The sequence below is a fragment of the Rhinoderma darwinii genome (genome assembly GCF_050947455.1).
Source record: "Rhinoderma darwinii isolate aRhiDar2 chromosome 11 unlocalized genomic scaffold, aRhiDar2.hap1 SUPER_11_unloc_3, whole genome shotgun sequence".
Lineage (NCBI taxonomy): Eukaryota > Metazoa > Chordata > Amphibia > Anura > Rhinodermatidae > Rhinoderma > Rhinoderma darwinii.
This window is the reverse complement of record NW_027461855.1, coordinates 195,601-206,342: the sequence shown is the minus strand read 5'-3', so window position 1 is coordinate 206,342 and position 10,742 is coordinate 195,601. Positions and strand designations below refer to the sequence as shown.

General features: G+C 48.4%; 1 pseudogene; it reads left to right on the top strand.

The window, feature by feature from the left end:
• Positions 1-7,818: 7,818 nt before the first annotated feature.
• On the top strand, positions 7,819-8,785 carry LOC142698042 (uncharacterized; annotated as a pseudogene).
• Positions 8,786-10,742: the final 1,957 nt, after the last annotated feature.

The window sequence follows — 10,742 nt, the reverse complement described above, 5'->3', positions numbered from 1 at the left end:
CGTTTCAACCCATGTGGCTGCAGCAGCCAATCAAAGGCTGCAGCGGTCACATGGACTACAGCGTCATCCCAGGAGGCCGGGCTACGCATAGAAGAGGGAGACGTGTCGCCATGACAAAGCCGGAGGGTAAGTATAAACTGTTTGGGTTTTTTTTAGATTTTCTGCAGCGGACATTTTTGCCTGATAACCCTGCACCACAATTTGGTGTGTTTTTTTCGGGTGGTGGGATTCCCTGCGGCTTCCAGAACTAATATTTTGTGTACTTTCCTGTGTGTTCGCAGGACAAATCCCATTCTCTGGCGACCTGGTTCCGCTCCCTGCACTTTATACACTCAGCAGCTGGGGGCCCCAATCTGGTCCCGGGGCTGAAGTTGATCACAGACCGCTCCTGCGGGGCCGAGTGCACGCAGCGGAGGGGTATGCATCGTGGCTGTGACTACTGAGAAGAAGATGAGCTGGAGGGAGTGGGGGGCCTGCTGTGACTATTGGGAGGGTGGAGGGAGTGGGGGGCCTGCTGTGACTATTGGGAGGGTGGAGGGAGTGGGGGGGCCTGCTGTGACTATTGGGAGGGTGGAGGGAGTGGGGGGCCTGCTGTGACTATTGGGAGGGTGGGGGGCCTGCTGTGACTATTGGGAGGGTGGAGGGAGTGGGGGCCTGATGTGACTATTGGGAGGGTGGAGGGAGTGGGGGCCTGCTGTGACTATTGGGAGGGTGGAGGGAGTGGGGGGCCTGCTGTGACTATTGGGAGGGTGGAGGGAGTGGGGGGCCTGCTGTGACTATTGGGAGGGTGGGGGGCCTGCTGTGACTATTGGGAGGGTGGAGGGAGTGGGGGCCTGATGTGACTATTGGGAGGGTGGAGGGAGTGGGGGGCCTGCTGTGACTATTGGGAGGGTGGGGGGCCTGCTGTGACTATTGGGAGGGTGGAGGGAGTGGGGGGCCTGCTGTGACTATTGGGAGGGTGGAGGGAGTGGGGGGCCTGCTGTGACTATTGGGAGGGTGGAGGGGTGCTTCTGTAACTACTGGGGAAACGGCGGACGGCCAAGCTGGACACAAGCTTTATGGTATCTTCACTGCATCATGGCATATCGGCATGGAATTAAATGCAGATTTTGTGGCACTCATGGCAAAACTGCACAAAAAATACTGCCCGGTGTGAATGTGCGCTTACTACTAGAGGGGGGAGCAGATAGAAAATTGTTGGTTCAGGCTTGAAATGACTTTTTTCTCTTTCTGTAGATGGTTGCCCGATTGTGTTTATATTAGGTCCATTAATTGTGTCATCATGATGGGTAAAGGAATCCGTCATAAGAATGAGAGAATACTAAACCCCACTCTGGAGATCATCTACCTGCTAACGGGAGAGGTGAGGGATTCTGGGAGTTATGTCACATGACGTCTCTCTAATCTATATTAATATTGTAATGACCGGGGGGTAGGGAAACGGACAAGTGAGCCCTAATCTACCCGCCACTCTGTCCCTGCCTACTTGCAACGACCCGCCCTAGGCGACGGGGTACAACTGGGCGGCGGTCCCTGCACTCAGTAAGTGCACGACAAACACGACAAACATACAAGGGAATACAAGCAAGGGAAAGGGGCAGTTGCCCACGGCAACACCGTGAGCAACCAGAGTGGTGAACGAGCCGAGTCAAGCCAGGAGTGTGCGAGGTACCAAACGAAGAGCAGAAGAGTAGTCAGTAAGCCAGGGTCAGTATGGAGCAGGAACAAAATAGAAGGAGCTGTAGCTGGGCCAGGAAACCACACGAAAAAGAATAACAAGCAAGGAGGAACAGGAAATGCAGGTATAAATAGACAGAGGGCGGGAGCTAGCTGAGTCTGGCCAGGCTGCGATAGGCTCTCCCACTCCTAAGCCTGCCAGCCTGAGTGGTGGAAGCTGGAGTCAGTCTCAGGGATGTAGATTCAGGTGCTGACTGATTAATTAAGGGAGTTAACCCCGAAGCTGTGCCTGGCAGATCCTTTACAATACCCCCCCTTTTATGAGGGGCCACCGGACCCTTTCTAAGTGGACCTGGCTTACTGGGGAAACGCAGGTGGAACCTCCTGACCAATACCCCAGCGTGAACATCCTGGGCGGGTACCCAAGTCCTCTCCTCGGGCCCGTAACCTCTCCAATGGACCAGGTACTGGAGGGAGCCTTGGACCATCTTGCTGTCCACAATCCTGGCCACCTCGAATTCCACCCCCTCAGGGGTGAGGACGGGAACAGGAGGTCTCGAGGGAGCCAAGGACGGGGAGCGGCGTTTAAGGAGGGAGGCATGAAACACGTAGTGTATACGAAAAGACGGGGGTAACTCCAGCCGGAAGGAGATAGGATTGAGGACCTCAATGACCTTATACGGCCCAATAAACCGGGGAGCAAACTTCTTGGACGGAACCTTGAGACGCAAGTTCCTAGACGACAACCACACCAGATCCCCGACCATAAACAGGGGGTTAGCAGAACGTTTTCTATCAGCCTGAGTCTTTTGTATGCTCTGGGACGCCTCTAGGTTCATCTGAACCTGGGCCCAGACTGTGCACAGTTCCCGATGAACGACCTCTACCTCGGGATTGTTGGAACTACCAGGTGAAACGGAGGAGAACCGTGGATTAAACCCAAAATTACAGAAAAAGGGAGAGACCCCTGACGAGTTACTGACCCGGTTATTAAGGGAAAATTCGGCGAGGGGAATGAATGAGACCCAATCATATTGACAGTCAGAGACAAAACACCTTAAATATTGTTCTAGAGACTGATTAGTCCTCTCAGTTTGACCATTGGTTTCAGGATGGAAGGCCGAGGAGAAGGACAGATCAATCCCCAACTTCATACAGAAGGCTCTCCAAAACAATGAAACAAATTGTACCCCTCTGTCCGAAACAATATTGACAGGGACCCCATGGAGACGAAGGATGTGATTGACAAACAAGGTAGCCAACGTCTTGGCGTTGGGTAGTTTCTTGAGGGGCACAAAGTGGCACATCTTACTGAAGCGGTCTACCACCACCCACACCACCGACTTGCCTTGGGATGGAGGCAAATCGGTGATAAAATCCATGGAGATATGTGTCCAAGGTCTCTGGGGAATGGGCAACGAACGCAGTAAGCCCGCTGGTCGGGACCTGGGAGTCTTGGACCTAGCACAAACCTCACAAGCGGCGACGTAGGCCTTAACGTCTTTAGGCAACTCAGGCCACCAATAATTTCTGGTAATGAGGTGTTTGGTACCCAGGATGCCTGGATGACCAGATAGTGCGGAGTCATGATTTTCCCTAAGTACCCTTAGCCGGAATTGCAGGGGAACAAACAGCTTGTTCTCAGGAAGGTTCCCGGGAGCTGAACCTTGAGCAGCAGCAATTTCAGAGACTAAATCAGAATCGATCGAGGAAATGATTATACCTGGAGGCAAAATACAAGCAGGATCTTCCTCCGAAGGAGGGCTGGCCATGAAGCTACGCGACAGTGCATCAGCCTTAATATTTTTAGACCCAGCCCTATAGGTAACCAAAAAATTGAATCTGGTAAAAAATAACGCCCATCGAGCTTGTCTCGGGTTTAGCCTCCGGGCAGATTCTAGGAAAACCAGATTCTTGTGGTCGGTAAGGACCGTTACCTGGTGTCTAGCCCCCTCCAGGAAGTGGCGCCACTCTTCAAATGCCCATTTAATGGCTAAGAGTTTGCGGTTGCCAATATCATAGTTACTCTCAGTTGGCGAAAACTTCCTGGAGAAGTAGGCACAGGGGCGGAGATGGGTGAGGGACCTGGTACCCTGGGACAAGACAGCCCCCACTCCCACCTCAGATGCGTCAACTTCCACGATAAATGGCTCCATTTGGTTGGGCTGAACCAGCACCGGGGCCGAGATAAAGCACTTCTTAAGGACCTCAAAAGCCTGGACAGCCTCAGGAGGCCAGTGGAGGAGATCAGCACCTTTGCGAGTGAGGTCCGTAAGAGGCTTAGCGATGACCGAGAAGTTAGCAATAAATCTCCTGTAATAATTAGCGAACCCCAAAAAAACACTGTAACGCCTTCAGGGAGGCAGGTTGGACCCATTCCGCCACAGCCTGAACCTTGGCGGGGTCCATGCGGAATTCATGAGGAGTGAGGATTTGACCCAAAAATGGTATCTCCTGTACCCCAAACACACATTTTTCGGTTTTGGCAAACAGTTTGTTTTCCCGAAGGACCTGGAGCACCTTCCTGACATGCTCAATGTGGGAGGACCAGTCCTTGGAAAACACCAGTATGTCATCAAGGTACACTACAAGAAATATCCCCAGGTAATTTCTCAAAATCTCATTTATGAAATTCTGGAAGACCGCAGGGGCATTACACAACCCAAAGGGCATGACGAGGTATTCGAAATGGCCTTCGGGCGTGTTAAACGCAGTCTTCCACTCATCCCCCTCTTTGATGCGAATAAGGTTATACGCACCACTTCCTAAAGTCAGAGCAATACTCCTCAATAGGTCTCTTACCCTGACGTAAGGTCACCAGCTGACTCTCGGCAAAGGCAGTCCTGTCAGTCTCGTCATAAATAAGTCCGAGAGCAGAAAAGAAACAATCAACGGAGGAAAGTTCAGGGGCGTCAGGAGCCAAGGAGAAGGCCCACTCTTGGGGCCCTTCCTGGAGCCGGGACATAATTATACCCACCCGCTGGCTCTCAGAACCTGAGGAATGAGGCTTTAAACGAAAGTAAAGCCTACAACTCTCCCGAAAGGAGAGAAAAGCCCTCCGGTCCCCTGAGAACCGGTCGGGCAACTTGAGGTGGGGTTCAAGAGGTGCGGTGAGGGGAACTACCAAGGTAGCATCAGGCTGGTTGACCCTCTGAGCCAGGGCCTGGACCTGTAGGGAGAGGCCCTGCATTTGCTGAGCCAGGGTCTCACGGGGGTCCATAGTGGTGTCAGGGACCAGGGTAGACTAGGTATGGGCTTGTTATTATGTAATGACCGGGGGGTAGGGAAACGGACAAGTGAGCCCTAATCTACCCGCCACTCTGTCCCTGCCTACTTGCAACGACCCGCCCTAGGCGACGGGGTACAACTGGGCGGCGGTCCCTGCACTCAGTAAGTGCACGACAAACATACAAGGGAATACAAGCAAGGGAAAGGGGCAGTTGCCCACGGCAACACCGTGAGCAACCAGAGTGGTGAACGAGCCGAGTCAAGCCAGGAGTGTGCGAGGTACCAAACGAAGAGCAGAAGAGTAGTCAGTAAGCCAGGGTCTGTATGGAGCAGGAACAAAATAGAAGGAGCTGTAGCTGGGCCAGGAAACCACACGAAAAAGAATAACAAGCAAGGAGGAACAGGAAATGCAGGTATAAATAGACAGAGGGCGGGAGCTAGCTGAGTCTGGCCAGGCTGCGATAGGCTCTCCCACTCCTAAGCCTGCCAGCCTGAGTGGTGGAAGCTGGAGTCAGTCTCAGGGATGTAGATTCAGGTGCTGACTGATTAATTAAGGGAGTTAACCCCGAAGCTGTGCCTGGCAGATCTTTTACAAATATACTAAGAGTATAAGGGATTGAAAGAATGTGTATCCGGACATGTATCAGTGTCTCCCCATACACAGGACTACGCTGTCCTGAAGAAAACATCTGATGAGGGTGTGACCTTCGGCGGCCGTTCCCGTGTGTCAGGAGGAGGGAGCAGGACCCACAGCCCCATCACAGGACCTCTACCTCACTCACTGATACATGAGCAGAAGATCCTAGACCTCACCAACAAGATCATTCATCTGCTGACCGGAGAGGACTACCGGGAATGCTGGGACATTATATAGTAACGCTATGAAGGGGTCGGGATGATGACTGTCTCATTGTGTGTCAGGTTCCTATAAGGTGTCAGGATGTCACCGTCTATTTCTCCATGGAGGAGTGGGAGTATATAGAAGGACACAAGGATCTGTACAAGGACGTCATGGTGGAGGACCACCAGCCCCTCACATCACCGGGTAAGAGGGATCTGTGCAGGGACGTCATGATGGAGGGCCACCAGACCCCATCACCGGGTAAGAGGGATCTGTACAAGGACCTCATGATGGAGGACCACCGGAACAGCACATCACCGGGTAAGAGGGATCTGTACAGGGACGTCATGATGGAGGACCACCGGAACCGCACATCACTGGGTAAGAGGGATCTGTACAAGGACGTCATGATGGAGGACCACCGGAACCACACATCACCGGGTAAGAGGAAACTTCCATTATAGGGGTTATGTGGGGTCCAAAAATGATTATCCCTGCAGTATGTAAATACATTCGCTAATATACATTCCGGTCCCCTTCTTTGATGACGATTCTTTGTCATGTGACTGAGCCCGTTGTACTCTATGTAATCGCTGTTCTATTTCTCCTGCTTGTACATAGAGTAAAGCGGGGCCGGTCACATGACGAAGAGTCATATCGTCATCAAAGAAGACACTGCAACTAGACTTCCGGTCCCCCGGCAGCGCTATAAAAATCTATTAAATCTCATAATCCGCGCCACCGGGGACCGGAATGTATATTAGCGAGTGTACTCACATGCTGCACAGACTACACCGCTAATACATTTTGGTCCCCGCATAACCCCTTAAGAAGAGAACAGTTTTGAGGGTCACCTATCTGTCACCCCACCATCTTTTCATCAAATATACACTATGTATTCAGTCACTGTCCACGTGTTTCCTATAGATGGATCCAGTAGGAAATGGCCAGCAGGGAGATGTGCCAGTCCAGTGAACCCCAAGGATAGACCAGAGAAAAATCACAATGTCCGACAGAGTCATCAGGTATATAGCAAATATCTTAGAAACGACATTGTGACCTGTGGAACCTCTACACATATTGAACGTTATTATGTTTGTTAGATTTTTTGTCTTTCTTGATTTATTTCTTTTTTTAGGCTGAAGAACTGGTTATTATTAAAGTTGAAGAGGTGGAAGGGCTAGAGGAAGAAGGAGAGACATTTATCTGGCATGATTGGCAGAATACAGAGGAGGACATTCTCACAGATACCAGTCTAGGTGACTACTAACCACTAAATACAGAAAAGATGAACATATTGCCCATGTCTAATCCCTGCGTCAGTCTCGTATTCTGCCATCTTCTCTGCCAATGTAAACTAGTGAGGAAAATGCATTTGCCATATGAGAGGTGGGAAGGAGGAGCCTTCAGTGACATGCACACGCTGCGTATTACGTGCGGAGTTGCCGTGCAGGTTTTCCTGCAGCAAATCCGCAGCGTAATACAGTACCGGCGAAGGCAAATCAGGTTTCAACTAATCTCATCTACACAAAGCAGAATTTTTCCTGCACATAAGTTGCCCTGCGGTGCGTATTTTCTAATCTACAGCATGTCAATTTATCTTGCGTTTCTGCCTCACAATTGTATCTGACAAAATTGGAAAAAAAACGCAGCAAAATGTAAAAACCGACTTAAAAACGCATAAAAGAACGGTGCGGATTTGACCCGCCTGTCTTTACCTACCGTTTTGATTCCGATTTTCTTCATCAAATTACGCAATAGCCTAGGCAATTGCTTCCGGCAAAACTACGGGTCCGATGCACAACAGAGAAAATCGGAAACCATGGGCACCGGATCCGTCACCATTGAAATCAATGGCGATGGAAACGGAAACCTCTGGTTTCCGTCAGTTTGTGTCTGTTCCTGGTCCCGGGAAACCTCCGACGGAACGTCATAACGGGACCACAACGCAGATGTGAACGAGGCCTTAGCCTTGATCCTTTCAATAATAGTGATTTATAAATATTTGCTTGTTATTGTAAGATGTTTCTGTAGTAAACTTTAATATTTAAAGATTTTATTTTTCTCGTGCAGATGGATCCATGATCAAGAATACACTGGAGAAATGTCTCATGTTGTCTTCTGATTGTAACATAGACAATGACAAACCCGCACACAATTCTCCAGGACATTACCCCATTTCTCACAATATAACAGACTCCCATAATGGTAGAATAGCCCATGGAAGTGGTGACAAGTATCAGTGCTCTGAATGCGGGAAATGTTTTACCCAAAACGGGTCTCTTAACGTCCATAAAAGAATCCACACAGGGGAGAAACCCTTCTCTTGTTCAGAATGCGGAAAATTGTTTATGCGTAAATCTGACCTGGTTAGACATTACCGAGTTCACACTGGAGAAAAGCCCTTTGTATGTTCAGTGTGTGGGAAGTGTTTCAGTCAAAAGTCAAAGCTGGTAAGTCATCAACGTACCCACACTGGTGAAATTCTCTTCCCATGTCCCGAGTGTGGAAGATGTTTTACAAATCGAGCTATACTTGCAACACATCTGAAATTTCACTCAGGAGAGAACCCATTTCAGTGCTCCGATTGTGGGACGTGTTTTCAGTACAAATCGTATCTTGTTAAACATCAAATAACTCACACGAAGACAAAACCCTTTTCTTGTTCGGAGTGTGGAAAATATTTAACCAACAAGGGCGCCCTCATCTATCACTTGAGGACACACACAGGGGAGAAACCTTTCTCCTGTTCTGAATGTGGGCGATGTTTTACAAAGGACACCTTGTCACTCATAAGCGGACCCACACAGGGGAGAAGCCATTTTCATGTGCAAAATGTGGGAAACTTTTTGCCCGTAAGGCAGACATGGCGATACATCAAATCATGCACTCAATCGAGGCGCCGTTTTCATGCTCCAACTGATGAGGAATATTACAGAAATGTCAATCAGAAAATGACTCCTAAGGCATCAATTCTATTTTTGGAACCTGTAATGCATAAAAAAAAACGAAATAAAACTCATCTTAATTTATTACACACATGTGGATGTGAATCCATTTTTATCTTGCAACTAATAGTGTTTTTCTTCTCCAAATTTAAAGAGGACCCGTCACTTGGTCATATAAGTTGAGCCAGTCTACTGACCTGATTAGCGCTGTCTCTGATTCCAGCGCTGTTTTTCTTTTTTTCCTGGACCCCCACATTCCAGAGATATGGCCACTGTTGTGTTGGCTCCCTATATGCTGTAGTTAGCCAACAAGGCGTGAACTACCCTCAAGCTGCCTCGCGCTGGTTGGTCAGTATCAGAGGCAGGGAAGCTAGCCCCACCCCCTTGACTAACTACAGCAAATTAGCATATAGGGAGCCAACACAACAGTGGGTCATATCTCTATATCAGGAAAAAAAGAAAAACAGTGCTGGAATCAGGGAGACAGCGCTATTCAGGTCAGTAGACCAGTTCACATTATATGACCAGTGACAGGTCCTCTTTAAAGCATCAGCGTGTTAGTATTACAGACCATTTTTTAAAAATATATTTTCTATCTTTATGGTCACCGATAGGGTCCTGATCCACGATCATAATTTAGTCATTCAGAAACACCAAACTCGGTAAGTTGCAAAGTGAATACTTCCTTCACCTAGATAGGAGCTTTGTTTTTCTCCAGTTTGTGAAGAAGCTGCGTGACAATGCCCAAAGGAGTGCAACAATGGCTGCCCATAGTAGTTTTTAGTCCTTTGGAAAAACTTCTTTGCATTGGTCAATAGAGGTCTGCACACATTCGGTAAGATTCATGAAAAGTAGTACAAAAGAAAAGTACAGTAGTCGCCCAGAGCCACCAATCAGATTTTAGGTTTCCAAAGATCCTCTGGAATAGGAGAGATGGAATCTGATTGGTTACTGAAGGGAACGACTCCACTTTTCCTCTGCACTACTTTTCATAAACCTCCCCAATTGAATTTGAAGCTTCCAACTTTGATCAATTTTAATGTCCATTTTTTTTCCAAAGGATATTCCGTGGCGAGATTTATTAAGACTGGCGTTTTATACGCCAGCCTTAATAAAGAGTTTACAGGATGTGACACACTTATTAGGAGGTGAACGTCTCTTAATGAATGTTTAGCCTGATTGGAGAGGGGGAAGGTCCGGGGTCCGGTATGGGCCTCTACCTTGTTACGCCCCACAGAGTGAACTCTACGCCAGCCAGGAGCCTTATTCCGCTATCATTTACGCCAGCTTCTGGGGTCAATTATAGTAAATAATTCCCCATATAGAAAAATAATTCCCCACCATGTAACTCTGCTACCTGTCAACTGAAAAGTCATCCACAAGAGGGAAAAATGTTTCCCCATGGCGAAAAACCAGAAAGAGTCACTTGGGAATTACACGACGGGGGAATTTTTTTCCCTCTGACAGATGACTTTTGAGTTGACAGGTAGCAGAGTTACATGATGGGGAATTATTGACCTTTATTTTCTGATGCATCGCAGGGGAGAAAATAGAAGACGGAAGAATACTGTATGTGCCTATATGTTTTTTTTATTTTTTTATATTGCTCATTTATTTTTATTTTTTTCAGGTGTAGCTGGACCCTTTGGACTTTGTCGTAGATTTGTTGGACTATTGCGATAATCTATGTTTTTTTTAAAAAACATACAAAAATTAAAAGGGCTGCGTGGTGGAGTTTTTATTTACATTTTTTTTTCTAATGTCTGTGTTTTATATTGCATTGTGCCTTAGTAAAGGCCACTGTCTGGTTGACAGCATCCATTACTAAGGCCGGGCTTAGTGTTACCCAGTAAAAAGGATGCAAATAACCCCCATTATTACCCCGGTACCCATCACCACCATGGGTACAGGGAAGAGCCGGGTACAATCCAGTACCCGACCATCTGAAGTGATGGCCGGGCAATGGGGCAGCCGCAGGCTGGTATCATCGGGCTAGAAAGAACTGTGACCCTTTCTACCCTGGTAATGCTAGGCCGCGGCTGCTTTAT